Raw genomic sequence first — 23,910 nt, forward strand, 5'->3', positions numbered from 1 at the left:
ACAATCGTCAAACTATTCCAGCTCCACATCATTAGCCATGCCCTGAGCTAAATAACATTTCAATCAGTTCGATATGTCATCTGTGGCTTTCTTCACTGTCACTTGCAATCCAGCAAACTCCTTCCTTCACGTTTCTAGATTAGACAGAGGGTTCTCAACTGCAGACATCCAATTCCCTGTTCAGGAAGCAGTGAGACCTTTCCTCTTCTCACAGATTTAAGATGATAGCCAAGCATCATGAGACACAGTGCGTATGTCTCCTAGGCCCATCCCATGAGAGCAGGACATTTACCACACATGAGAAGAAGACTTAATGCAGTGGCAAAGCAAAATACTCAGTGTCAAAGCCATGTCGAGATGATCATTAAAGACAGATCAAAATTACCCAATGCAGGAGGAAAATCTATCGTTTGTAGAAGATTATGTTCTCTGATTATTAGTTTCAAAATTAGTTTTTCCTTTGGATTTCCTCTGAACTTAAACTTAGTTTGGAATGCCTTTGGTTTTGAATATTTCTAAAATTGTATTACTTCTCCTAAGTAAGTTGCTAGTCTGTTCTATTTACGTGAAATTCAAATAATATTGTGAAGTATCTGCCATCAGTTTTACTGTGTGCCAGGCTGAGTTCCCTGATGAATTTCAAATTTCAGATATGAAACGGTAAAGGTTAAAAAAAAAAAATGTTACAAAGGGTACTTCATGCGGTAGCATAAACTTCTGTTTTCTCAAAACTTGTATCAGTTCATCTCACCAGGACCAGCAGGGGAAGCACACTCTGCCTAGGCACTGGCAAAGGCACACAGTGAGACTGTGGGGTCTCTTGCTGGGGTCATTCAAAATTTGACTGTACAAGCCCCTGAGCAATATGACAGGGCTTTAAAAATGGCCCTGCTTGAAGTACGGGGGTGATCTGGAGACCTCTAAGGTGCTTTCCAACAAAAGCTTTTCTATAATTGTATGAAATCACCTGCAATAGATTAACCCTTGTCATTATTCCCATCACAGGAAATAACTGTGACCCCTGGATAACAGGTGAGCTTACTGCGACACCAGGGAGAGCCTTCCTGTACTGAAAGGCAACCTGTAGGAAAGCTGGGGAGGGAGTCTTTATCAGGGCCTGGAGCGACAGGACAAGGAGTAACCGCTTTAAACTGAAAAGTTAGATTTAGAATAGATATTAGGAACAAATTCTCTACTGAGAGTACCTCACATCCTGTGCATCTGCCAACTTCTGCATTTTATGGTTGCCTCCCCTACTTAAGAGAGGATATTGGAGTGCTGTGTGAAACACTCAGATCTTACAGGAACAAAACAATACCTTACCTTTTGCGTTCAAATACGTGCCCAGTACGTTCAGCTAAAACAACTTCTAACCTACAGCGTTTGGTCGAAAGTTCCAATTTCTGTCTCAGTTTCATGTACACCAAATTTTCAAGCAGGATTTCTGGGCCAGTGTCGTCTGTCTGTGATAGACTGCTTTGCTAGATCATCATTCACTGCTCCCTCTGCCAGGCACAGGCCTTTCTCTCTTAATCCCTTGTAAGAAAACTTGCAGAGGTATATGGGGTAGCAGTCAGCAGTGTAAAAGAATAAGAGACATACTGCCTTCGCACATATATATACAACACAATATCAAAGATCTCATCAAGGTCCACCAAGGAAAGGAAGCAATGCAGGAGAAAGAAGACAGGACAACAGGGGGAATGGAGAGCATAAGGGAGGAGGCAGCCAGTGGCCTTAAAAACAAAGCATAAAAATAACTTCCAGTAGTGGGACATAGTGAATTGGAGCTCTAAGGTCTGCATCTAGAGATGTCTTTTATCTTTATCATGCAGTTGTGGAGATGGGTCCTCTGGTTTTGGTCATGTTTTTTCACATTCTGCAATTATCTCCCAAGAACCACCCCCTGTTGGGCAGAAAGGTAGAGGTGCGCTCCAGAAACACAGCGATGGCAAGGAGTCCTCCACTTCATTCTTCCATTTTTTTCCAGCTGGAAGCATCCATAGTTGTCAACTGAATTGGTTTTGAGGAGTAGGAAAGACAGCATTGCTGGATTTCTGCTTTCTCCTAGATCCTATCATACCACATCATGACAGTTGTCTTTGTTTTATGTCCTTTTATGCCTGGATGTTTCTCATTTTTATGAGTGTGGGGTTTTCTATTTTTCTTTCTTTCTCTTCTTTCTTTCTTTCTTTCTTTCTTTCTTTCTTTCTTTCTTTCTTTCTTTCTTTCTTTCTTTCTTTCTTTCTTTCTCTTTCTTTCTCTTTCTTTCTTCCTGTCTGTCTGTCTGTCTTGTCTCTTTCTGTCCAGCACTGATTTTATTGCTACTTGTGCATATCCAGACTGTACAGTTTTCTCCATTCCCTCTGTTTCTTCCCTGTGTCTTGCCCCTCTTCCCTGCAACTGAACAGCATTGCCTTGATCAATGAAGTGGCAACATGCGGCTTACACAGTAAACTGCTGAAATTACAGCTATAGCCATGGAGCACAGCTGCAGATCAACAGAAGACCACCAATAACTCACATTTCTAAACTGCTTGTCACAATTCTTCAGTATGCAGGCTGTGATGCTGCCAAGAGCGATCTCACCTCTTAAGCACCCATCCATTTCTTCTCTTCCCAGACTCTCAAGGTATCCTGGTCAAACCACACCCCTTGCCCCATCTGTCTGTCCCACATTCCTTTTCCCTCATCTTTTTTTTTTTTTTTTCAGCATAGTATCTCCATAGAAGCTGCTGCTCCCCAACTCCGAGTTGACTAGGGCTGAACTATTGAAAAAGAAAAGAAAAGCTATAAATTATAGTGAGAGATGGTGAATACCTAACGATCTCTTAAAAGCAGGAATTTAAGGGAATAAGTAATTGATAAATGGAGTTAAGATCACTAGGAAAAAATCCACTGTTGCAATCAGTAGAGTTAAGAAGTTTTTCAAGTACATTAGAAACAAAACTTAGGGTAATGACACAGATCCAATACGGGATGGGTATTGCTTCAGTGAGAAATGATGAAAAAAAAAAACCAACATCACGTACATGTGTATGTGTTGTTGTGTATTTGGAAAAAAAACAGGTTAATGAAAACTGCATGCTCAATTAGACGATTTTTTTTGTTGTCATTGGTAGGGAATTGTGTGCTTTATAACACAATATGTGTTATATGTTTTTTATATATTTTTTAATAAATAGACTTTATTAGATAACTCATTTTGAATGTATAGCCTAGATGTTAGAAGAATTAACAACATGCAATATTACTTGTAAAAATTAACAACATGTGGTATCTAAATAATATTTAGAGATGTAAAGGTGTTTGGCATTTCAAAGTCTACTTCTCCAATGAAAAATGTGTTAGAGCTTCTGTTGGATGTAACGTAGCCTGCTCACTTCCTGCCCACCTCAGCAGGACAGGGGATAAAATCGGGGAAAAAAAAAGGAACGAGAAAGCTCATGGGCTTTGATAAAGACAGGGATATTGCTTATCAATGATTGTTGTGGAAAAATCTCTCTTAACTTGAGGAAATTAATTTAATGTCAATTAATTTGTATAAGTTTAATTACTAGTTCAGGTGTTGGGAAGCAAAAGGACAAACATCAAACCACATAGGGGTAACACTTTTCCTCCTCTTCCGGGCTCAACTTCACTCCAAGCACCTGTTTTCCACCTGCTGATCTCGCTCAGTCCATTCACTGGGGAAATGGGCAGCACAGGAGGAGGCTGTGGTTAATGTGCAGCAGTTCTTCTCTGCCTATCCTTTCTTCTCGTTTCTACTTTGCTCCAGTGTGGGTCCTCCACAGGCTGCAGTCCCTGTCAGGAATATTCATCTGTTCTGGCATGGATCCTCCACAGGTTTCAAAGAATATCTGCTCCACCATGGAGCATCTACTTCTCCTCCTCCTATGACCTTGATGTTCCCTCTGTTGTTCCTCATTCTTTTTGTTCTCTCCAACTCTCTCCATCCAATATTTTCTGTGCATTCTCAGAGGCAACACACCTTGGCTTGTTGTCTGAGTTTGGCCTATGGTGCATCTGTTGCTGTGTCCAGCACAGTGCAGCCCCTGACCTTGCTACCAAAACCTTGCCACAAATCTCAATACACCTGTTAAAAGAGACCCTCCTGTTTGTTGCCCTTCTTTGGACACTCTCGAACAGTTTTATATCTTTTTCTCATACTGTGGTGCCCAAAACTGCACACAGTACTCACAGTACGTGGAATAGCAACAGAGACTGCCTGTAATTTTCTCTTCCCTGCAGAAGCTCTGTTGCTACCACTGTCCGGAAATCATCACTATCACAGACAGGAGTAGCATTCCCTCCTCCCACAGTTGGTTCTTTTTCCCCCAGACTTAGACACCATCCACAAAAGCAAAAACAAAACAAAACAAACAAACAAACAAAAAAGAGTCAAAAGCCCTCAGGAAGGCAGTGGTGCAGACTGTGGAGAGCCTGGGTTCAAATCCTTCTTCTGCGAGGCTCTGAACCTATACCCCACCACAAGCTGTCCGCTAACGTATGGCAGGGCAAGGAGGAAGAAAGAACATTTCTCCTGCACTTTCCATTTATTGTTGGCTGACAATTCTGTAGAGTTATAAAGCCTCAACCAGTGCGATACAGGGTTCTTCTCACATTGTCTCACTGTGCCCTAAGGGGAACAGCTCTAATTTAATAGATGCTTCACCAGAAAATCATGAGTCATCTGCAGTTTTGAAGTTTTCTGGGATCAAGTCCCTTCAGACAGTTGAGGAATTTGCTCTATCACCTATGAAAACTGGTGCTCTAATAAGCTAGTGAGTGAACAAGAGAGAAATCCTCTGCTAGATGACTTGACAAATTTGGTCTGAAAACAGTGTTGAGGCAGAACAATGCACGATTTTTGCCTTGGATGCACAGAGAGATTGGGGGTAGTAGAATTCTTTTATTCTTCATTGATATAAACATTTTCAAAACAGGTGTTTGCTCAACCTTGCTTCCACTGTGTGCATGGGAGGCAGATAACTGAAAGTGGGGAGTGTTGCTTGAAACCTGCAAGTGGCTGAGGTCCAGTGGGGTTGGAGGCTTTCTTACTCCTTTTGGAAATGCAAAGCAACCTTGCGCCTACCCTGCACTTGCAGAAGGATCACGACAGCCCAAAGCACAGAGGCTTTGTAATTACTGCATAGGGATTGGGAGCAGGGGGCTGCAGGCGTGGCCTCTGTGAGAACAGTGCGGAAGCTGCCCGTGTCAGGTAAGAGCCAGCTCCAGCCAACTCCAGAAGGGCCACGGCGCTTGCCAGAGCTGAGCCTATAAGCGATGTTGTTTGCACCTCCGGGAGAGCAGATTTAAGAAGGGGGAAATACTGCTGTGCAACAGAAGCTGGAAGAGCAAGGAGAGAGAACCAGCCCTGCAGCCCCCAAGGTGAGTGCAGCAGGAGGCAGGAGGTGCTCCAGGCTCACAGCAGCAGTTCCCCTGCGGCCTGGGGAGAGGCCCCTGGTGGAGCAGGCTGTCCCCCTGCAGCCCACGGGTCCCACACGGAGCAGATCTCCACGCTGCAGCCCGTGGAGGAGCCCCCGGTGGAGCAGGTGGATGTGGCCTGGAGGAGGCCGCGGCCTGTGGAGAGCCCCCGCAGGAGCAGGCCCCAGGCCAGAGCTGCAGCCATGGAGAGGAGCCCACGCAGGAGCAGGGGGCCTGGGGGGAGCTGCCACCCGTGGGGGACCCAGGTTGGAGCAGTTTGCTCCTGACGGACGGACCCTGTGGTACAGACCCATATCGGAACAGTTCCTCAAGAATGGTGGCCTGTAAGCAGCCCCCGCAGGCTCATTTCGGGAAGGACGGCATCCTGTGGGAGGGACCCCGCGTGGAACAGGGGCAGAGAGGGACCGTGGAGGAGCAGCAGGTGATGAAGTGTTAGGGATGTTGTGTTAGGTGATAGTGTTAGGGACTGACCACAGCCCACATCCCCCATTCCCCTGCAACACTCGGCAGGAGGAGGTAGAGCAGGGTGGATAGGAGGTAAAAGGGGTTTTAAGTTTGCTTTTAATTTTTCACTATTGTAGTCTGCTAGTGATAGGCAACAAATTATATTAATCTCCCTGTGCTGCATCTGTTTTGTCCAGGACGATAATTGTTGAGTGATCTCCCTGTCCTTATCACAATTCCTTGAGCCCTTTTCATCATATTTTTTTCCCCTTTTCCTTTGAGGAGGGGGAGTGAGAGAGTGGCTATGGTGGAGTTCAGCTGCCCAGCAGCTTAAAACTACCAAGCAACAGTCCTACTATCCACCGACCAGCGTCCTTATTCAAGCCTGTTGCAGCTATGTATGCTGCTCTGCTCTGTCTGGGATGTGGACCTAGCCATGGTATCTGGGGCCAGCTCATATGGACTAGAGCCTTACAATCTGCAGGAATTCCCCTTCAGTGGGAACTTGCATCACATAAAGACGGTTCTCCATGGTGGAAGACAAAGCCTGTAGGAATTATTAGAAGTCGACATCCTCCATCGCTCTGACCCCCGAGATTTGGACATAATTTCCAAAATGAGCAAAAGGGATCTGTGTCTGCCCTGATACGAATGAAATCACTGCCCCTGGAAATCTAGTCACTATGCTTTGGTGACTTCATCAGCGTTTTTGTTCTGCTTTGTATGCATCAAATGGAAAAGAGCTACCCCAGGAACACTGTGCTTTGGTGGCAGAGATCTGCTTGCAGCTGAGGACATTACTTATGTTTGTGTGTGAAAATCACACTTCCCTGCTAAAGTACATAATATTGGGCCACATGCTTTCTAGCATATCACCTGTCAGGGAAGCAAAGCCAGGAAAAGCACTAATACAGCCCTATGTGTCCCTCATGGCTATAAGCACAGCCACAAGCACAACCATGCTAACACACAGGAAATCTGTGCATGATCCCCAGAATCATGCACAACGTGCAACGTGCATTTCTGTGCACGTGCCCTGACACCAGCTGGCAGCAGGAGGTCAGCTCCCAGCCTCAGCTCACTCTCTGTTCCTTGGGTTTGCTTTAATGCCTCCTTTGAGACACTGCCTCAGCGCAGTGAGTTTGTGAATGTGACATATCATTCAATATTATCCACCATGAGCCACTCTGTTCCTATAGCAACTGCCTCCTTAGCCCAGTTCCTGGGTCTCTTCAGGTCTGTTTGATATTCACCTTGACACCTTTGGTGGAGGCCTTGAAGGAACACACAAAGTGTGAAAACACCTTGTACTTATTAGGCCAAGGTAATTCCTCCCCACATGGATGGGCACATATCATCTCCAAGAAAGGGGCTCCCACCTCCACGACTCCCGTCCATCCTCCAACTCTCTATATCCTTGCATGAATAACGACCTGTACAGCTTAACCTGGACTGGAGCCTGAAATCCACAACGAGAAACGCTCTGATCTGGGCTCCTTCCAAAAGGGCCACGCAGATATAACTAGAAGAATGCGTAAAACGTTGACCCTAGCTGACGTAATTTCTTTTGGTTGATCTGATGCAAACCTGTGATGCACCCTGCAGCCCCTGCAACACTTGTGATTTTACCTGCAGCCCCTGCAACTGCTGTAATTTTAACTGCAGCCCCTCCAACAACTGTGATTTTACCTGCAGCCCCTGCAACCCCTGTGATTTTACCTGCAGCCCCTCCAACAACTGTGATTTTACTTGCAGCCCCTCCAACCCTTGTGATGTTCCCTGCAGCCACTCCAACCCTGGGACAGGCCCTACAGCTGGCTCCGGGGACTACCCCGTTGCCGTATCAGTCGCCAATACACACAAGATGAAGGAATGGATGCAGAAGTCATCTCGTTTAGGCAGGGAAGAAAGTCCTCCGAAGAAGGGGAAGGAGCAATAGGAAGGCGAGGCAGGCGACCCCAATGTAGGGCCATCGAAGGGAAGAGGAGGCTGTTATAAAATAGAAAAGAGAGAAAAGCAGCAGTAGGCAGGTGATCCCCATCCCTGGGCGAGCTGCGAGACATGGGACAAGATTTCAGCTGTCATGCAGGCGAGCACATTGTCACCTGGCTGCTGCGATGCTGGGATAACAGCTCCGGGAGCCTGGAATCGGAGGGCAGGGAAGCCAAGCAGCTGGGATCCTTCTCTGGGGAAGGGGGCACTGAGAAAGCGATCAGAAACGGGGCACAAGCCTCTGGAGGCGGCGCCTGTCAGGCGTGAAGGAAAGGGATCCCTTCCAGGAAGATGCTGTGGGGTTGCTGAGGGTCGAAGAACAGCAGGTGTGGTGTTTTTCCTCAGCTGGGCAGCTGAGCTCCACCTCAACCGCTCTCTCCCTGCCCCTCCTCAAACGGAAAGGGGAGAAAATAGGATGGAAAGGGCTCAAGGGCTGAGAGAAGGACAGGGAGATCACTCCACAATGATCGTCACGGGCAAAAGAGGCTCAGCAGAGCCTGTTCCAGTCCAGGCCGGGCCTGCTCCTGCGGGGGCTCTCCACAGGCCGCGGCCTCCTCCAGGCCACATCCACCTGCTCCAGCGGGGGCTCCTCCACGGGCTGCAGCGTGGAGATCTGCTCCGTGTGGGACCCGTGGGCTGCAGGGGGACAGCCTGCTCCACCAGGGGCCTCTCCCCAGGCCGCAGGGGAACTGCTGCTGTGAGCCTGGAGCACCTCCTGCCTCCTGCTGCACTCACCTTGGGGGCTGCAGAGAGGTTTCTCACTCCTCCCTGACCCAGACGCTGCTGTGCAGCAGGTTTCTTTCCCTTTCTTAGGTGGGCTCTCACACAGGCGCAAAACATCATCCTTTTTGTCTCAGTTCTGGGCAGCAGCGGGTCCCTCTGGAGCCTCCTGGAACCGGCCCTTATCTAACATGGGGCAGCTGCTGCATTCTCCTCACAGAGGACACCCCTGCAGCCCCCCGCTACCAGAACCTGTCCTCGTAAACCCAACACAAGACACCGACCGAGCCTCCCTGATTCCCAGCAGGTGGGTCAGGCTGGGAACCCAGGCCAGTGCCCGGCAGACCCTCCTGGGCCTTGAAAAGCAAGCTTTATGGGCACGTAGCACCCAGAAAGAACGGAGTCACACAACAGGATTCATTTCCAAAACCGCCTCGTAGACACCTGGGCCAAAGAGCAGGGCCTTGAGCGGGTATATCACAATGACAGAGTTCATTTCCTTCCCAGTAGCTGGCATGTGCCGTTTTTTGGGATTTCGGGGCTACAGTGTGCTGCTAAGAGGGATGTCTTAGCTCTTGCAGGGCAGTGCTTCCACTAAGGCCAGGACTTTTCTGCATCTTCTACTGCCCTGCAAGCGAGGATGCTTGGGGCACACAGAAAACTGGGAGGGGACACAGCTGCAGGGATTCCATAAGACGCAAGCAAATGCAGCCTTGGCTTGGTGACACTTCCTGTTGATTACTGCTCAGCACAAATTACCTCGAGCAAGTCTACTGTGAGGACTAAAGGAAAGAGACGTATGGATGCTGCTAAGCTCTTCTAGATTGTACCAGGTAGGAAAGATACCTCTGTAGCAGGCGTGAAGAGGATAGCACTAATTAATTAGATGAGAAGTGGAGGAAAGGCACGTAGAGGTAGTGAAAATCAGTTAACGTGATGATCCGGGGAAGCTTCAGTCTGCTTAAGGAGTAGCAAGAACAAGCCTAAAGTCATAGCCAAATACAAGAAAGAGAGGAGGACACGCAGCATGAGAAGCTCCCGAGAGAAAGGAGCTCTGTTTTGGGTAAAAATCAGTCCCTTTTTCTATCATGGAGACATCCAAGGGCGTAGGACACGTGCACTTCAGGGAACCAAGAGATGCTGTGCATTTCTCTCGTCCCCCTGACACAGCCACTAGGTGACGATGCTTCCAATTCTCTCTAAAGAAACCTTGCTTTCTCAGGCCCAGGTGTCCAGCTGCACACCAAGGACGTCCCTGGCTCCCAGGCACAGTTCCCAGGCCCAAGGCCGAGCTCCCCTCCGAACCCCCATTCCAGCAGACCTTGCTCCTGGCATGGTGGAGCAGCCACTTCATGTCAGCCTTTTCTCCTGGCAGTCAGCTTAGCGCCGTAACCTCTGCCATCGGGGCGCCCGAGAGCCGTGTGAGGTCAGCAGAGAGTCACTGTCAGCCTTTGACCTCACAAAGGTGGGTGGCCATAAGTGCCCTGAGCGTCCAGCTCGCATTGAGTACTGCTGGTGGCACTCGAGGCGTGGAGGTCTGCATGGTGCAATGGGAGACGCCGATGTGCTGCTGCTGGAACAAGAGACGCTGATGTGCTGCTGGTGCAGGAGGAGACCTGAAGGTGCTGCTGCTTAGAGGTGCTGAGGAGCGGGCAGCCTTAGCGGGCAGCTGAGTCAGAGGGCAGTGAAGCCAAGCAGCTTCCTTCTCTGGGGAAGGGGGCACAGAGAAAGTGATTGGAAATGGGGTACAAGCCCTCAGCCTCTAAAAGCAATCCCTCAGATGCTGAGGTATAATAAAGTTAGGTATATCTGTTTGACTCTAGACCCCAACATGTTTGTTAGTGTTCTGGTTTGTCCACTGCTTTCTTGTGGGGGATTTGAGTTGGCCATTACTGCTTAGGTGAATGCTGACTTCATAGCTATGGTGCACTTCATTCTTAAAATGGGAAGTTTCTACCAATTTCCTGTCCAAACTTGCTCATAAGAGGTTTTCTTGTCATTTTGTTTGTTTGTTTGTTTTAAACTCCTGACTGCCATATAGCAAACATGACAAAAAATCACCCTTTTTTGAGAATCTCTGAGAATGGCTCTGCTTCGTATTATCACATATCACTTCACCTGATCCATTTCAATCACAAGCGATAGCCTTCAGTCAGGCTTGGTAGTACTTCCCAACCTTATGTCACCTGCAAATCTCAAAGCTCATGTTTAATTTTTAATCTTCAGCTACCGTGTCCATAGCGAACATATCTAACTTTGAAGTCAGCTCTGCCCTGAATAGGAGGTTGGGTTTTCAGAGGTCCCTTCCAGCCTACATTTCTCCATGAGTCTTTGCCTCCTTAGCAGCTGCAGTTTCAGAACTGTCTCTGAGAATTACCATAGGTAACCACTCCTTTGCTGGTAATTCCCTCTTCAGTGTGAACAATTGCAAATTCCCTTTATTCTCTTGCAGCCCCAAAGCCGAAATCCGTAGATAATGTATCAGAAGCTCACAGAAAGTGAAATAGATGGAGTTCATCCCCTCTGTAGGGAAGAACTGGTCCTACAAAGGGAAGCTACTAAATTATCTGGAAACAATTTAGCTCTGATAAATTATCTTGTAAATTACACATTACCCCCTACTTCCCTGGTCTTATCTGTTCTTGCTACAAAACTTTGCACGGTGTTGATGTCAAACTAACAGGCCCACACTTGTCTGGATGACTCTTTACCCTCTTCTGGACAGAAGTATATTTGTTACTCTCCCATTCTGGGGACTATCCCCGATTTGCACAATTGTTATGCATTTTTCCTACTTGACTTGTTGTTCTGCGTGCCAATGCTGTTAACAGGCTAGGTAGATATCAGCTTTTCATTTTTCACTTGAATCACTATAGATTTTTATTTCACCCCAGATGATGTTGCGCCTAGTGCCCTACCCTCCTTTTCAATGGGAGTCCTGTCACTGCCCTTAACATCACATTGTTGTTGCTGTTAGATGCAGGAAATCAGATTTGCAGCATTTGAGACATCAGTAACTTTTGACCTATTTTTGCCTCAAGTGTGCAACTGTCCTAATTTGTTCTCTTTCTTCCCCCTGGTTTCTGTGGCTTAAGTACCACTTACTATTATTGTTTAATTTCCTATGTGAAGGAGGTTTTTGGTCATTCTTACTTTATTTCTGCAGTTTTTAACCTCTGAAACATACCTTTTCTCATCGCTTTTTTCCTCTTTGAATTTTGAATTTTAACTATGCCTTCTCTGCACTCAAGTCCCAGAGCTGCTTAGTCAGACTCAATTATTCATTTCCTTAGATTTCAAGGTTTGCATTTCTAAGCCTCAGAACCTTCATTCTAAACCTGGTTTTGTCTGTCTTGAAATGTAAAATGAGAAAAGTCAGCTCATGATCACACTTTATTCAAATTTTACTACATTTAAACCCATACAGGAGCCAAGTCTAAAACGGTCTTGTATTTTTTCACTTTTGGGAAGAAAGCCATCACATAGTATACCTGTATGAACATAAGTGGTAATTATCTTTTAATCTTTTGCTGGAAGTTAAAGTCTCCCATAATTCCCATTATTGTTTACGTGTCTGATAACTGTACAGAGATAATTCACTATTAGACTGGAGCTAAGAGCAAAGAGCGGGCTAGCAAGGCTGTCTATCTTTAGCAGTGATTTGCACAAAACCACTCTTTTGCTGACCCATAACATTTAATTTCTCCATCCTCTGCTTCTTGCTAACACAAAGCACCATCTTATTCCATCCATTTGCCTTGGTTTCCAGCCTTCCTGAGATTTATCGGTCCTTGTATGACATTCATGCCTTTGTTTCACCCTTCCTGTGTTGACACTTGTCATAACAGTTTTAGATCCTGAACATGATCATCTCAAAGTTTGCCTGACAGTTAGGTCTTCCTCACATTGTCATAGAGTATCAGGTCTCCACCACTTGAAATAGATCGTATTGGATTAGATTATTGGCACCGTCTCTTGTGCTGGTAGTCCATTATCTTCACAGTCCATACAACTGGTAATCAGTGAACATGAAGCGGCCTTATCCTGCCCGTTTACCTTTCTGGAAATCAGCCACTCTCTCTGCCTAGAGCAGGGAATGGATTTTCCTCACCTTTCTTCAAAAGCTCTGAAGTTTTCTGTGATCTTTCCAATTTTATGGTATGATAAGCTTTTGCTTCCACCGAAGGGTAGAAGTCATTATGAATAGTGCCAACAAAACAGAAACATAACAATGAAAACGATATTTTAATTCAGAATAGGTATTTGAAAAGTTCACCTTTTCTAGCACAAATGGGGAAAAAAAAAAAAAAAAAAAAAAAGCAGTCCTAAAACATCAAAACTGTGGCCAAAGAATTAGAAGAAACACTATTTTTCCAAAGCTGCAATGTTTTCCATTCATCTGGCTGGGCCAGCAGAGCACTGGAGACCTGGATGCACTGCACTCATGGCTGGTTACCCTAAATGACCTGCAGGGAGATCTTCTTATCTCTATCCCTCTGTTTCTCCTTTCAATCTCTGTTTTGTCTGTTTGTATCACTAGCTCTCAAATCGCCACTGATATATGCACGTGCTGCACCCAGCACAACCTTGTTTCAGGCTCCAGCGGGACCTTTAGGCATTACCATCCTGTAAACAAATAACAATGATAGTGAGTGTAATTACAATCGTCAAACTATTCCAGCTCCACATCATTAGCCATGCCCTGAGCTAAATAACATTTCAATCAGTTCGATATGTCATCTGTGGCTTTCTTCACTGTCACTTGCAATCCAGCAAACTCCTTCCTTCACGTTTCTAGATTAGACAGAGGGTTCTCAACTGCAGACATCCAATGCCCTGTTCAGGAAGCAGCGAGACCTTTCCTCTTCTCACAGATTTAAGATGATAGCCAAGCATCATGAGACACAGTGCGTATGTCTCCTAGGCCCATCCCATGAGAGCAGGACATTTACCACACATGAGGAGAAGACTTAATGCAGTGGCAAAGCAAAATACTCAGTGTCAAAGCCATGTCGAGATGATCATTAAAGACAGATCAAAATTACCCAATGCAGGAGGAAAATCTATCGTTTGTAGAAGATTATGTTCTCTGATTATTAGTTTCAAAATTAGTTTTTCCTTTGGATTTCCTGTGAACTTAAACTTAGTTTGGAATGCCTTTGGTTTTGAATATTTCTAAAATTGTATTACTTCTCCTAAGTAAGTTGCTAGTCTGTTCTATTTACGTGAAATTCAAATAATATTGTGAAGTATCTGCCATCAGTTTTACTGTGTGCCAGGCTGAGTTCCCTGATGAATTTCAAATTTCAGATATGAAACGGTAAAGGTTAAAAAAAAAAAATGTTACAAAGGGTACTTCATGCAGTAGCATAAACTTCTGTTTTCTCAAAACTTGTATCAGTTCATCTCACCAGGACCAGCAGGGGAAGCACACTCTGCCTAGGCACTGGCAAAGGCACACAGTGAGACTGTAGGGTCTCTTGCTGGGGTCATTCAAAATTTGACTGTACAAGCCCCTGAGCAATATGACAGGGCTTTAAAAATGGCCCTGCTTGAAGTACGGGGGTGATCTGGAGACCTCTAAGGTGCTTTCCAACAAAAGCTTTTCTATAATTGTATGAAATCACCTGCAATAGATTAACCCTTGTCATTATTCCCATCACAGGAAATAACTGTGACCCCTGGGTAACAGGTGAGCTTACTGCGACACCAGGGAGAGCCTTCCTGTACTGAAAGGCAACCTGTAGGAAAGCTGGGGAGGGAGTCTTTATCAGGGCCTGGAGCGACAGGACAAGGAGTAACCGCTTTAAACTGAAAAGTTAGATTTAGAATATATATTAGGAACAAATTCTCTACTGATAGTACCTCACATCCTGTGCATCTGCCAACTTCTGCATTTTCATTCTTCCATTTTCTTCCAGCTGGAAGCATCCATAGTTGTCAACTGAATTGGTTTTGAGGAGTAGGAAAGACAGCATTGCTGGATTTCTGCTCTCTCCTAGATCCTATCATACCACATCATGACAGTTGTCTTTGTTTTATGTTCTTTTATGCCTGGATGTTTCTCATTTTTATGAGTGTGGGGTTTTCTTTTTCTTTCTTTCTTTCTTTCTTTCTTTCTTTCTTTCTTTCTTTCTTTCTTTCTTTCTTTCTTTCTTCTTTCTTTCTTTCTTTCTTTTTCTTTCTGTCTGTCTGTCTGTCTGTCTGTCTGTCTTGTCTCTTTCTGTCCAGCACTGATTTTATTGCTACTTGTGCATATCCAGACTGTACAGCTTTCTCCATTCCCTCTGTTTCTTCCCTGTGTCTTGCACCTCTTCCCTGCAACTGAACAGCATTGCCTTGATCAATGAAGTGGCAACATGCGGCTTACACAGTAAACTGCTGAAATTACAGCTATAGCCATGGAGCACAGCTGCAGATCAACAGAAGACCACCAATAACTCACATTTCTAAACTGCTTGTCACAATTCTTCAGTATGCAGGCTGTGATGCTGCCAAGAGCGATCTCACCTCTTAAGCACCCATCCATTTCTTCTCTTCCCAGACTCTCAAGGTATCCTGGTCAAACCACCCCCCTTGCCCCCTCTGTCTGTCCCACATTCCTTTTCCCTCATCTTTTTTTTTTTTTTTTTTCAGCATAGTATCTCCATAGAAGCTGCTGCTCCCCAATTCCGAGTTGACTAGGGCTGAACTATTGAAAAAGAAAAGAAAAGCTATAAATTATAGTGAGAGATGGTGAATACCTAATGATATGTTTTTTATATATGTTTTAATAAATAGACTTTATTAGATAACTCATTTTGAATGTATAGCCTAGATGTTAGAAGAATTAACAACATGCAATATTATTGTAAAAATTAACAACATGTGGTATCTAAATAATATTTAGAGATGTAAAGGTGTTTGGTATTTCAAAGTCTACTTCTCCAATGAAAAATGTGTTAGAGCTTCTGTTGGATGTAATGTAACCTGCTCACTTCCTGCCCACCTCAGCAGGACAGGGGATAAAATCGGGGAAAAAAAAGGAACGAGAAAGCTCATGGGCTTTGATAAAGACAGGGATATTGCTTATCAATGATTGTTGTGGAAAAATCTCTCTTAACTTGAGGAAATTAATTTAATGCCAATTAATTTGTATAAATTTAATTACTAGTTCAGGTGTTGGGAAGCAAAAGGACAAACATCAAACCACATAGGGGTAACAAACACTTCTCCTCTTCTGGGCTCAACTTCACTCCAAGCACCTGTCTTCCACCTGCTGATCTCGCTCAGTCCATTCACTGGGGAAATGGGCAGCACAGGAGGAGGCTGTGGCTAATATGCAGCAGTTCTTCTCTGCCTATCCTTTCTTCTCGTTTCTACTTTGCTCCAGTGTGGGTCCTCCACAGGCTGCAGTCCCTGTCAGGAATATTCATCTGTTCTGGCATGGATCCTCCACAGGTTTCAAAGAATATCTGCTCCACCATGGAGCATCTACTTCTCCTCCTCCTATGACTTTGATGTTCCCTCTGTTGTTCCTCATTCTTTTTGTTCTCTCCAGCTCTCTCCATCCAATATTTTCTGTGCATTCTTAGAGGCAACACACCTTGGCTTATTGTCTGAGTTTGGCCTATGGTGCATCTGTTGCTGTGTCCAGCACAGTGCAGCCCCTGACCTTGCTACCAAAACCTTGCCACAAATCTCAATACACCTGTTAAAAGAGACCCTCCTGTTTGTTGCCCTTCTTTGGACACTCTCGAACAGTTTTATATCTTTTTCTCATACTGTGGTGCCCAAAACTGCACACAGTACTCACAGTACGTGGAATAGCAACAGAGACTGCCTGTAATTTTCTCTTCCCTGCAGAAGCTCTGTTGCTACCACTGTCCGGAAATCATCACTATCACAGACAGGAGTAGCATTCCCTCCTCCCACAGTTGGTTCTTTTTCCCCCAGACTTAGACACCATCCACAAAAGCAAAAACAAAACAAAACAAACAAACAAACAAACAAACAAACAAACAAACAAAAAAGAGTCAAAAGCCCTCAGGAAGGCAGTGGTGCAGACTGTGGAGAGCCTGGGTTCAAATCCTTCTTCTGCGAGGCTCTGAACCTATACCCCACCACAAGCTGTCCGCTAACGTATGGCAGGGCAAGGAGGAAGAAAGAACATTTCTCCTGCACTTTCCATTTATTGTTGGCTGACAATTCTGTAGAGTTATAAAGCCTCAATCAGTGCGATACAGGGTTCTTCTCACATTGTCTCACTGTGCCCTAAGGGGAACAGCTCTAATTTAATAGATGCTTCACCAGAAAATCATGAGTCATCTGCAGTTTTGAAGTTTTCTGGGATCAAGTCCCTTCAGACAGTTGAGGAATTTGCTCTATCACCTATGAAAACTGGTGCTCTAATAAGCTAGTGAGTGAACAAGAGAGAAATCCTCTGCTAGATGACTTGACAAATTTGGTCTGAAAACAGTGTTGAGGCAGAACAATGCACGATTTTTGCCTTGGATGCACAGAGAGATTGGGGGTAGTAGAATTCTTTTATTCTTCATTGATATAAACATTTTCAAAACAGGTGTTTGCTCAACCTTGCTTCCACTGTGTGCATGGGAGGCAGATAACTGAAAGTGGGGAGTGTTGCTTGAAACCTGCAAGTGGCTGAGGTCCAGTGGGGTTGGAGGCTTTCTTACTCCTTTTGGAAATGCAAAGCAACCTTGCGCCTACCCTGCACTTGCAGAAGGATCACGACAGCCCAAAGCACAGAGGCTTTGTAATTACTGCATAGGGATTGGGAGCAGGGGGCTGCAGGCGTGGCCTCTGTGAGAACAGTGCGGAAGCTGCCCGTGTCAGATCAGAGCCAGCTCCAGCCAACTCCAGAAGGGCCACGACGCTTGCCAGAGCTGAGCCTATAAGCGATGCTGTTTGCACCTCCGGGAGAGCAGATTTAAGAAGGGGGAAATACTGCTGTGCAACAGAAGCTGGAAGAGCAAGGAGAGAGAACCAGCCCTGCAGCCCCCAAGGTGAGTGCAGCAGGAGGCAGGAGGTGCTCCAGGCTCACAGCAGCAGTTCCCCTGCGGCCTGGGGAGAGGCCCCTGGTGGAGCAGGCTGTCCCCCTGCAGCCCACGGGTCCCACACGGAGCAGATCTCCACGCTGCAGCCCGTGGAGGAGCCCCCGGTGGAGCAGGTGGATGTGGCCTGGAGGAGGCCGCGGCCTGTGGAGAGCCCCCGCAGGAGCAGGCCCCAGGCCAGAGCTGCAGCCATGGAGAGGAGCCCACGCAGGAGCAGGGGGCCTGGGGGGAGCTGCCACCCGTGGGGGACCCAGGTTGGAGCAGTTTGCTCCTGACGGACGGACCCTGTGGTACAGACCCATATCGGAACAGTTCCTCAAGAATGGTGGCCTGTAAGCAGCCCCCGCAGGCTCATTTCGGGAAGGACGGCATCCCGTGGGAGGGACCCCGCGTGGAACAGGGGCAGAGAGGGACCGTGGAGGAGCAGCAGGTGATGAAGTGTTAGGGATGTTGTGTTAGGTGATAGTGTTAGGGACTGACCACAGCCCACATCCCCCATTCCCCTGCAACACTCGGCAGGAGGAGGTAGAGCAGGGTGGATAGGAGGTAAAAGGGGTTTTAAGTTTGCTTTTAATTTTTCACTATTGTAGTCTGCTAGTGATAGGCAACAAATTATATTGATCTCCCTGTGCTGCGTGTGTTTTGTCCAGGACGATAATTGTTGAGTGATCTCCCTGTCCTTATCACAATTCCTTGAGCCCTTTTCATCATATTTTTTCCCCCTTTTCCTTTGAGGAGGGGGAGTGAGAGAGTGGCTATGGTGGAGTTCAGCTGCCCAGCAGCTTAAAACTACCAAGCAACAGTCCTACTATCCACCGACCAGCGTCCTTATTCAAGCCTGTTGCAGCTATGTATGCTGCTCTGCTCTGTCTGGGATGTGGACCTAGCCATGGTATCTGGGGCCAGCTCATATGGACTAGAGCCTTACAATCTGCAGGAATTCCCCTTCAGTGGGAACTTGCATCACATAAAGACGGTTCTCCATGGTGGAAGACAAAGCCTGTAGGAATTATTAGAAGTCGACATCCTCCATCGCTCTGACCCCCGAGATTTGGACATAATTTCCAAAATGAGCAAAAGGGATCTGTGTCTGCCCTGATACGAAGGAAATCACTGCCCCTGGAAATCTAGTCACTATGCTTTGGTGACTTCATCAGCGTTTTTGTTCTGCTTTGTATGCATCAAATGGAAAAGAGCTACCCCAGGAACACTGTGCTTTGGTGGCAGAGATCTGGTTGCAGCTGAGGACATTACTTATGTTTGTGTGTGAAAATCACACTTTCCTGCTAAAGTACATAATATTGGGCCACATGCTTTCTAGCATATCACCTGTCAGGGAAGCAAACCCAGGAAAAGCACTAATACAGCCCTATGTGTCCCTCATGGCTGTAAGCACAGCCACAAGCACAACCATGCTAACACACAGGAAATCTGTGCATGATCCCCAGAATTCACAGATGCAACGTGCATTTCTGTGCACGTGCCCTGACACCAGCTGGCAGCAGGAGGTCAGCTCCCAGCCTCAGCTCACTCTCTGTTCCTTGGGTTTGCTTTAATGCCTCCTTTGAGACACTGCCTCAGCGCAGTGAGTTTGTGAATGTGACATATCATTCAATATTATCCACCATGAGCCACTCTGTTCCTATAGCAACTGCCTCCTTAGCCCAGTTCCTGGGTCTCTTCTGGTCTGTTTGATATTCACCTTGACACCTTTGGTGGAGGCCTTGAAGGAACACACAAAGTGTGAAAACACCTTGTACTTATTAGGCCAAGGTAATTCCTCCCCACATGGATGGGCACATATCATCTCCAAGAAAGGGGCTCCCACCTCCACGACTCCCGTCCATCCTCCACCTCTCTATGTCCTTGCATGAATAACGACCTGCACCGCTTAACCTGGACAGGAGCCTGAAGTCCACAACGGGAAACGCTCTGATCTGGGCTCCTTCCAAAAGGGCCACGCAGATATAACTAGAAGAATGCGTAAAACGTTGACCCTAGCTGACGTAATTTCTTTTGGTTGATCTGATGCAAACCTGTGATGCACCCAGCAGGCCCTGCAACCCCTGTGATTTTACCTGCAGCCCCTGCAACCCTTGTGATTTTAACTGCAGACCCTCCAACAACTGTGATTTTACCTGCAGCCCCTGCAACCCCTGTGATTTTACCTGCAGCCCCTGCAACCCCTGTGATTTTACCTGCAGCCCCTCCAACAACTGTGATTTTACTTGCAGCCCCTCCAACCCTTGTGATGTTCCCTGTACCCACTCCAACCCTGTGACAGGCCCTACAGCTGGCTCCGGGGACTACCCCGTTGCCGTATCAGTCGCCAATACACACAAGATGAAGGAATGGATGCAGAAGTCATCTCGTTTAGGCAGGGAAGAAAGTCCTCCTAAGACGGGGAAGGAGCAATAGGCAGGCGAGGCAGGCGACCCCAATGTAGGGCCATCGAAGGGAAGAGGAGGCTGTTATAAAATAGAAAAGAGAGAAAAGCAGCAGTAAGCAGGTGATCCCCATCCCTGGGCGAGCTGCGAGAGATGGGACAAGATTTCAGCTGTCATGCAGGCGAGCACATTGTCACCTGGCTGCTGCGATGCTGGGATAACAGCTCCGGGAGCCTGGAATCGGAGGGCAGGGAAGCCAAGCAGCTGGGATCCTTCTCTGGGGAAGGGGGCACTGAGAAAGCGATCAGAAACGGGGCACAAGCCTCTGGAGGCGGCGCCTGTCAGGCGTGAAGGAAAGGGATCCCTTCCAGGAAGATGCTGTGGGGTTGCTGAGGGTCGAAGAACAGCAGGTGTGGTGTTTTTCCTCAGCTGGGCAGCTGAGCTCCACCTCAACCGCTCTCTCCCTGCCCCTCCTCAAACGGAAAGGGGAGAAAATAGGATGGAAAGGGCTCAAGGGCTGAGAGAAGGACAGGGAGATCACTCCACAATGATCGTCACGGGCAAAAGAGGCTCAGCAGAGCCTGTTCCAGTCCAGGCCGGGCCTGCTCCTGCGGGGGCTCTCCACAGGCCGCGGCCTCCTCCAGGCCACATCCACCTGCTCCAGCGGGGGCTCCTCCACGGGCTGCAGCGTGGAGATCTGCTCCGTGTGGGACCCGTGGGCTGCAGGGGGACAGCCTGCTCCACCAGGGGCCTCTCCCCAGGCCGCAGGGGAACTGCTGCTGTGAGCCTGGAGCACCTCCTGCCTCCTGCTGCACTCACCTTGGGGGCTGCAGAGAGGTTTCTCACTCCTCCCTGACCCAGACGCTGCTGTGCAGCAGGTTTCTTTCCCTTTCTTAGGTGGGCTCTCACTCAGGCGCAAAACATCATCCTTTTTGTCTCAGTTCTGGGCAGCAGCGGGTCCCTCTGGAGCCTCCTGGAACCGGCCCTTATCTAACATGGGGCAGCTGCTGCATTCTCCTCACAGAGGACACCCCTGCAGCCCCCCGCTACCAGAACCTGTCCTCGTAAACCCAACACAAGACACCGACCGAGCCTCCCTGATTCCCAGCAGGTGGGTCAGGCTGGGAACCCAGGCCAGTGCCCGGCAGACCCTCCTGGGCCTTGAAAAGCAAGCTTTATGGGCACGTAGCACCCAGAAAGAACGGAGTCACACAACAGGATTCATTTCCAAAACCGCCTCGTAGACACCTGGGCCAAAGAGCAGGGCCTTGAGCGGGTATATCACAATGACAGAGTTCATTTCCTTCCCAGTAGCTGGCATGTGCCGTTTTTTGGGATTTCGGGGCTACAGTGTGCTGCTAAGAGGGATGTCTTAGCTCTTGCAGGGCAGTGCTTCCACTAAGGCCAGGACTTTTCTGCATCTTCTACTGCCCTGCAAGCGAGGATGCTTGGGGCACACAGAAAACTGGGAGGGGACACAGCTGCAGGGATTCCATAAGACGCAAGCAAATGCAGCCTTGGCTTGGTGACACTTCCTGTTGATTACTGCTCAGCACAAATTACCTCGAGCAAGTCTACTGTGAGGACTAAAGGAAAGAGACGTATGGATGCTGCTAAGCTCTTCTAGATTGTACCAGGTAGGAAAGATACCTCTGTAGCAGGCGTGAAGAGGATAGCACTAATTAATTAGATGAGAAGTGGAGGAAAGGCACGTAGAGGTAGTGAAAATCAGTTAACGTGATGATCCGGGGAAGCTTCAGTCTGCTTAAGGAGTAGCAAGAACAAGCCTAAAGTCATAGCCAAATACAAGAAAGAGAGGAGGACACGCAGCATGAGAAGCTCCCGAGAGAAAGGAGCTCTGTTTTGGGTAAAAATCAGTCCCTTTTTCTATCATGGAGACATCCAAGGGCGTAGGACACGTGCACTTCAGGGAACCAAGAGATGCTGTGCATTTCTCTCGTCCCCCTGACACAGCCACTAGGTGACGATGCTTCCAATTCTCTCTAAAGAAACCTTGCTTTCTCAGGCCCAGGTGTCCAGCTGCACACCAAGGACGTCCCTGGCTCCCAGGCACAGTTCCCAGGCCCAAGGCCGAGCTCCCCTCCGAACCCCCATTCCAGCAGACCTTGCTCCTGGCATGGTGGAGCAGCCACTTCATGTCAGCCTTTTCTCCTGGCAGTCAGCTTAGCGCCGTAACCTCTGCCATCGGGGCGCCCGAGAGCCGTGTGAGGTCAGCAGAGAGTCACTGTCAGCCTTTGACCTCACAAAGGTGGGTGGCCATAAGTGCCCTGAGCGTCCAGCTCGCATTGAGTACTGCTGGTGGCACTCGAGGCGTGGAGGTCTGCATGGTGCAATGGGAGACGCCGATGTGCTGCTGCTGGAACAAGAGACGCTGATGTGCTGCTGGTGCAGGAGGAGACCTGAAGGTGCTGCTGCTTAGAGGTGCTGAGGAGCGGGCAGCCTTAGCGGGCAGCTGAGTCAGAGGGCAGTGAAGCCAAGCAGCTTCCTTCTCTGGGGAAGGGGGCACAGAGAAAGTGATTGGAAATGGGGTACAAGCCCTCAGCCTCTAAAAGCAATCCCTCAGATGCTGAGGTATAATAAAGTTAGGTATATCTGTTTGACTCTAGACCCCAACATGTTTGTTAGTGTTCTGGTTTGTCCACTGCTTTCTTGTGGGGGATTTGAGTTGGCCATTACTGCTTAGGTGAATGCTGACTTCATAGCTATGGTGCACTTCATTCTTAAAATGGGAAGTTTCTACCAATTTCCTGTCCAAACTTGCTCATAAGAGGTTTTCTTGTCATTTTGTTTGTTTGTTTGTTTTAAACTCCTGACTGCCATATAGCAAACATGACAAAAAATCACCCTTTTTTGAGAATCTCTGAGAATGGCTCTGCTTCGTATTATCACATATCACTTCACCTGATCCATTTCAATCACAAGCGATAGCCTTCAGTCAGGCTTGGTAGTACTTCCCAACCTTATGTCACCTGCAAATCTCAAAGCTCATGTTTAATTTTTAATCTTCAGCTACCGTGTCCATAGCGAACATATCTAACTTTGAAGTCAGCTCTGCCCTGAATAGGAGGTTGGGTTTTCAGAGGTCCCTTCCAGCCTACATTTCTCCATGAGTCTTTGCCTCCTTAGCAGCTGCAGTTTCAGAACTGTCTCTGAGAATTACCATAGGTAACCACTCCTTTGCTGGTAATTCCCTCTTCAGTGTGAACAATTGCAAATTCCCTTTATTCTCTTGCAGCCCCAAAGCCGAAATCCGTAGATAATGTATCAGAAGCTCACAGAAAGTGAAATAGATGGAGTTCATCCCCTCTGTAGGGAAGAACTGGTCCTACAAAGGGAAGCTACTAAATTATCTGGAAACAATTTAGCTCTGATAAATTATCTTGTAAATTACACATTACCCCCTACTTCCCTGGTCTTATCTGTTCTTGCTACAAAACTTTGCACGGTGTTGATGTCAAACTAACAGGCCCACACTTGTCTGGATGACTCTTTACCCTCTTCTGGACAGAAGTATATTTGTTACTCTCCCATTCTGGGGACTATCCCCGATTTGCACAATTGTTATGCATTTTTCCTACTTGACTTGTTGTTCTGCGTGCCAATGCTGTTAACAGGCTAGGTAGATATCAGCTTTTCATTTTTCACTTGAATCACTATAGATTTTTATTTCACCCCAGATGATGTTGCGCCTAGTGCCCTACCCTCCTTTTCAATGGGAGTCCTGTCACTGCCCTTAACATCACATTGTTGTTGCTGTTAGATGCAGGAAATCAGATTTGCAGCATTTGAGACATCAGTAACTTTTGACCTATTTTTGCCTCAAGTGTGCAACTGTCCTAATTTGT

This window comes from Anser anser, assembly GCF_964211835.1.
Source record: "Anser anser genome assembly, chromosome: 22".
In the NCBI taxonomy this organism is placed as follows: Eukaryota; Metazoa; Chordata; class Aves; order Anseriformes; family Anatidae; genus Anser; species Anser anser.